Raw genomic sequence first — 6,440 nt, 5'->3', positions numbered from 1 at the left:
TGCACCAGTGGCCTTCCTAATCCGCCTCTTCAACCAGCACTAACACAGCAAAATAATATACAAGAATGTAATCCATATGTGGCAATAATTTTCTTCTTCCAGTGGAGAGCCTAATAGAAAATAATTGAGAGGCACAGTAACACACATAAGATTATACTGCCAACTAGTGGATAATGATATAACTGCTATCATTACATCTCCCCTCCAAAGATTTAACAACACCAATTCCAAAGCTTTTTTTTAACCATACAAATATCATATACATATAACAATTTCTCACTCTTTTAATTTATTTAAACATTTGTTAAACAACAGTGCAACACTTTTATCCACAATAATATAACATTTAAACCTCAATAAGTCTGTCCGGTGGTTTTCTAGGTCTTGTTGATCTTCTCAGAGATTCCGTCATTTGAGAAGTTGCCTGCAGTTGATTTTTGGTGTTCCTTCGGTACATCTTTCTGTTTTGCAGGTTTAGGCTTCTTTGAGCCGTAATTTGTAAGTGCAAGGCAGCATACCGTGTCCTTTGAAGACGGAAATGTATTTGTTCACTTTATTTGTACTACCTTCACTTTGTGACATTGTGTTGTTTGTTTTGTCCATTTGTACATCATTACTGTTGATTTGGTAGATTCTGTTCACTAGTCCAAGGTCCTTGGATGCTTTGTCTCCAAGGATCGACTCCAGTCCACTTGGCCCAATTGTGAACATCAACATTTTCTTTTGCAGTCACTTTTAGCCTACAGCATCCCTTAGTTTCTATTGGCTTGTTGTTGTATGCTTTTAATGACATGGACTTGTCTTTGACTCTATTTGGTTTCTCTGCCAGTGATTTTAAGTCATTTTCATTGATCAAGTTTGCTTTGGCTCTAGTGTCAATTTTAAAAGTAACCAGTGTCCCATTGACTAGCAGAGGTGCAACCCATTTCTTTTCTTTAACTGCATTTACTGGATGCTCTCTGTCACCTTCGTTCTGGGGCTGCCTCACATGATACCATTTTGATGAGAAACGTATCGCTTAAATCATCACTGTCATCTGTGTCTTCAAGCACTTTCTTGGTGTGGCACATTTTTGCATAGTGATTTTGTTTCTTACACTTTGCACATGTTCTCCCAAATGCAGGACACTGCTTTGGCTTGTGACTCTCACCGCACTTTTTACAATTAAACGGAGCTTGATCATTGTCTCTGTTTTTGTCTCCTTGCTTGTACTTGAACCTTGTTTTGTTTTTCTTAGTCACTGCTTTCACAGACTCTTCATAACATGGCGCCGCTTGGAAAGTGAGGGCATGTTGCTTTGCTAGCCCGTTAGCTTAGCATATTTTTATTGCACTTTCCCATGTAATGTCCGCTTCTCTCAACAGCCTTTCTCTTAGCTTTTCTTCATTAGTCCCGAACACTATCTGATCCCTTATGATTGAGTTTTTTAGTTCGCCAAAGTTGGAGGACTTACCTTTTATTTTTAGATTGGTGAGAAAATTATCAAAGGCCTCACCTGGCTGTTGAAGCCTTGAACGAAACACATTATCTCTCATAAGTTTTGCTTTTCTTGGCAAGACAGTGCTCATCAAACTTCTGGAGGACCTTTTCAAACGTGTGTTTGTCTTCAGGATCATCATATGCAAATGTGTTGAATACCTCGATAGCCTCTGCTAAAGGGCTATTTTCCTTTCGTCCGCCCGATTACCCAATCCAACGGCGGCAAGGTAGAGCTGGAATTGTTGCTTGAACGCCCGCCGACTTGCGTCCACGTTTCCCGTCATTTTCAGCGGTCCTGGTAGCTTTGCATCGTCCATCTTGCGTCAGTTCTTTTTTTGACCCGCGACCTGGTACCATGTAATGTTCTGCCTTCTATTATTCAAGAAGTCACGCAGGAACATATGCTGTCAGCTGATTGTTCTTTATTGTAGCACAGCCATTACACACTTGGTTCATCCAGTAACTCTCGTTCTGTGTCCTAACACTAGTGTTGTGTCATTCACGTACGTTTCGTTCAAAAAGAAACAAATCTTTTCAGTGAACGTGTGTGAACGGATCACTTCCCGAAGTGATTCGTTCTTTTCTTAGTTCATTTGAGCTCAGCCACGCTCATTTCGTCAATCTTCGCGGACGACCAATCAGCAGCCAGCGTCAGACACGGGTGAACGTACTCCCATGCTATTGGCGAGTGAACGAGTCAGTGAGTGAACGTGTTGCCAATTCCGGTTCAGGAATGATTCAGTGAGTGAACGTACTTTTGTTTTTGACAGACATACACTCACGACTCTTTTGAATGTTTTTTAATGAACTGATTCTAAAGATTCAGTTCACTTAAAAGAACTGTCATGCCCATCACTATCGTTCTGTGTCCTAAACACACAAACATAAGGCTATACTGCCAACTAGTGGATAATGATATAACTGCTATCATTACACTGTCGATACTTGATTCAACAAGATCACATGTGGAACTATTAGATGGATGCGAAATGAGAGCATACATGCACATGAAAGAAAAGAAAAGAAATAAGCATTTTTTAAACTATTTTGTACTGAAATTGAAAGCTGATGACATCACACTGGAGTGCATTTCTATTGTTTGTTACGCATCATGCATGTAGAAGAAGAACGTCTATAAAACCTTACGAACAACGTATGCGCTCCCTCCCTCAGATGCTCCGCTCCGTCCTGCTGTTTTTAGTGGGGCTGTGTGACAAATACTTTGGCCGCTTATTTCGGGCGCCGCCTCAGCACCTCGCCGACCTGACCGACACAGGCCCCGGCTCGTCGGGCCGTGGTGCATCATGGGAGATCTATCTCTCAGCATGGCCGCTGATTAATGCGCTTCTACCAGGAAGCGCAGGGACACTGGCATATGATTGTCGTCTGTGAGTGCAAGCATTTAGACGCAAGGACTTGTTACACACACACACACACACAAGTACACACTAAAGTATGCATGTGCTACACTGTAGTATCTGTGACTTTGAATGCGCGTAGCTTTAAAAGGCAGGGCCTGGCCAGGTGAGTTATGTTGGGATAAGCAAATGGAGTAAGCCCTGAATGCAAAGTGTACGCGGGGTGGACTTAAACGTTTGACTCCGCCCACACGGATTTGTCTTTGTCATTTTCAATGCTAAAATAACTTTACATCATAAGAGGCCGCGTCATTGAATCTGCAAATCTTGTTTAAAAAAAATAAAAAATTCTAACCATTTTGTAAAATTCATGTGGGCGGAGTCAAACGTTTAAATCCATTCACTATATTATCATCAATTAGAGTGGCTGTATCAACTGTTATTCTGCTAGGTTTTATAATTGCACTGATACTATACATTGTATTTATAAAATCAGTTGTTTTCTGATGTCCGTTTGAATTGAACAAATCACCACATTTTACTTATTTATTTATTTTAATCATTTGTGTAACTGAGCATATCTGCTAGTTTTTCATTGAATACGTCAAGTGAAGATCCTGGTGTCCTATAGACACAACTTATCATAACATTAGGTGCATTATTGATATGTATTTCAATAGTAAGACATTCCATTACATTGCCTATGTCTGATATTAGTTAAACATTCAACTCTACTGCATCTATAAGCTTTGTCCACATATAATGCAACACCCCCTCCCTTTTTATTTTCTCTATTAAGTGCAAAAAAAATCAGATCCTTCGAGTCCCATGTCACTTATTTTTTCTTTATCAAGCCATGTTTCTAATATGGCAATTACTTTGAAATTGTTTAATTGATTGAAATATTGTTTGATATTTGTAAAGTTTCTATACAGACTTCTGCTATTCAAGTGTATAACATAAAGTGCCTTTTCCATTTTCATACTCATGTTGAATTGATCGTTCATATAATAATCACAATTGAAACTACAGTCATTGTTTTTGTAAAAATTATTATCAGGGTCAAAATTATTTTCAGGATCTAAAGTCTTGTGGTCAACATATTCAAATGTTTTTAAGTTCATTTGTTAAGTGTGTGGTCTTGACGTCAGTGTGAGGTCTGCCAGTTTTATTAATCCTGATGAAAGTGTGGTTCAGATTTAATCTTCTCTGCTTGGCGTCAAGGCGCTTGGTGATGTTGATCATGTCATCTTGGGGTACTGGTGCGAGGGCGAATTATACATTTGTCGTGTCGCAAATACGCAATCTCTCCTCTTTCACGTGCTGCTTTCAAATATTTTCTTTTTGTCGGACAGCATCTGTAAAGTCTTGATTTATATAGATTTTAGAACATTTCAATAATTTTGTTCTTTGCAAAATCTTTGTTATGTCCTTGTATTTTTCAAATTTAACCATAATTGGTCTCCCTTTGCAATACCATAAGAGTAATTATGGGATAACTTATACACATTTATTCTAACAAATTAGCAATTACTAGACCTACAATTATATAATAAATAGATGTATGTTGATGTGATAGATGTGATTTTTTGCATATTATTAAAATTAATAGTGGGTTGTTAAAATGAATGAACATTGAAAAATCTCTCATATCCCCAGACTTTTCATGCTCACATATTTGTAAAAAAAATATATATAATAAAAGTAAGAAGTTTAATCCAAAGAAAACTATTAATTTTTTTCCCAAAAACAAAAAAAAATAACTTTTCTTTTTTCATCTAAAACAAAAACGAATAAATAACATTATGAAAAGCCAACTTTTTATGTGCCCCTCACCCCACCCCAAAAAAATCTAAATTTTGTGTAAGATACATATAAAAAGTAATAAAAAATAATGAGGTCAATGACGGACGCCCATTTTGTTAACAATTGACGGGAAACTTTGAAAAATTTATGAAAATTAACGCTATTTTGATGATTATTTTTATAGACAATTCTTATTGACTGACATACACGCCTCTACCCTTTGCCAGTTTTTCCTCCTCCTCCTCCTCCTTTCGCCGCTTTCTTAATGCAGTACCTGAGGGCTTGAACCTTTTCATTGTAAAGGTTTTTGATGTATAGACAACAACATAAGCGAGCCATCCATCTATCAATAGCGCTAACACTCTGACATGATGCGCGACCACTCCTCCTACCTTTCACTGTAAACAGCAGCAGCAGATCAGATTCAGGGTGCCAGGTTATGATCTCATATTTATTTGGACTAGAAGTCATAAAAAATAAAAATTATTATATATAATATATATTTATATATATATATTTTTTAAATATATATTATATATATATATATATATATATATATATGCGGTATAATATGACATATATAAATAATGTAATGTAATAATGTAAAATAAATAAAATATATATGCTCTATAACATTTTGTAGCATCCTCGGTTGAAATAAAGGTGGTCTCTCCAACTGATGGTTCACAACTTTTATTAAACCTTCCTTTGTGTGAACACATTATAACAGCTACAATACAAATAAACAAAAATTGCCATTAATAACTCAATGTTGTATGTTGTGTGTATCCTTTTACCGTATTTAAGCCTTTTACCAGGGTGACCATTTAGAAAGAGGACACTTGCCCAGGCCTTGAAATTGTGGTACCAGTCGCAGTTACAGTGTACTTCACGCATTGCCAACCGGACATTTTCATGAATTTATAAAAACCCCAGACGCCCCAACAAGAAAATGGTTTGTCCTCCTAAAAGAAGACATATTTGGTCGCCCTACCATATACTATAAATTAATTGCCTTGAATTATTACCTTTTATAGCCTTGACAATCTCTTGAGTACAATTTATATTGTAAATAAACTTTTTAATCTTGCCGGTTGCCTTTATTAATACCTTAAAACAAAAATAAACCATACAGAAATACAGATTCTCAATAAAACAGAATCTTGAGCAATAGCATTGCTAAATATTTACAAAGGAGCGTTAGCACACTGCAGTGGACGACAATGGTAACGTTTTATTTACTATGCAGTAAATTACACAATGAATATGAAATATAGCAACATTAGTTAAACATTGCTCCAATACGAACCTCGTTCCCTTCTCAGCCGGTGCTAAAGAATCGTTCACTGAATTAGTTGGAAACTTCAGTTTTCTCAGATTTCCTGTGGCACGCACACGTCTTCTCTGCACCTGGAAGACCAGCTATTAATGGCACTGGCAGTACTCGGTTACTTGGTCAGTTCCTACCGGTTTATGAGGCCTTTTCCTGTAACCTTCAAAATAAAAGTATCAACTATATTATAATAGCACAACAAAACAACGCAATTCTGCAATACAAAAATGCAAAAACCAAAATAAAAGCAGGGTCATTTACATATTTTATTTTAGAAAACCTGAGGGGGGAAAATATTTTTTTATCTTTTTTTTTGCCCTGCAATTTGACGCCAATCCACTATATGGCGCCCTAGGCGACCGCCTAGTTCGCCTATGCCCTGGGCCGGCCCTGCAGATAGGACAAAAAATAAATAAATAAAATTGAAGGCCTTAATGTTGCAGTCAGACCGAACACAAGCTTCT

Source organism: Vanacampus margaritifer, chromosome 2 (assembly GCF_051991255.1).
Source record: "Vanacampus margaritifer isolate UIUO_Vmar chromosome 2, RoL_Vmar_1.0, whole genome shotgun sequence".
Taxonomy (NCBI): domain Eukaryota; kingdom Metazoa; phylum Chordata; class Actinopteri; order Syngnathiformes; family Syngnathidae; genus Vanacampus; species Vanacampus margaritifer.
This window is presented reverse-complemented; position numbering follows the sequence as displayed.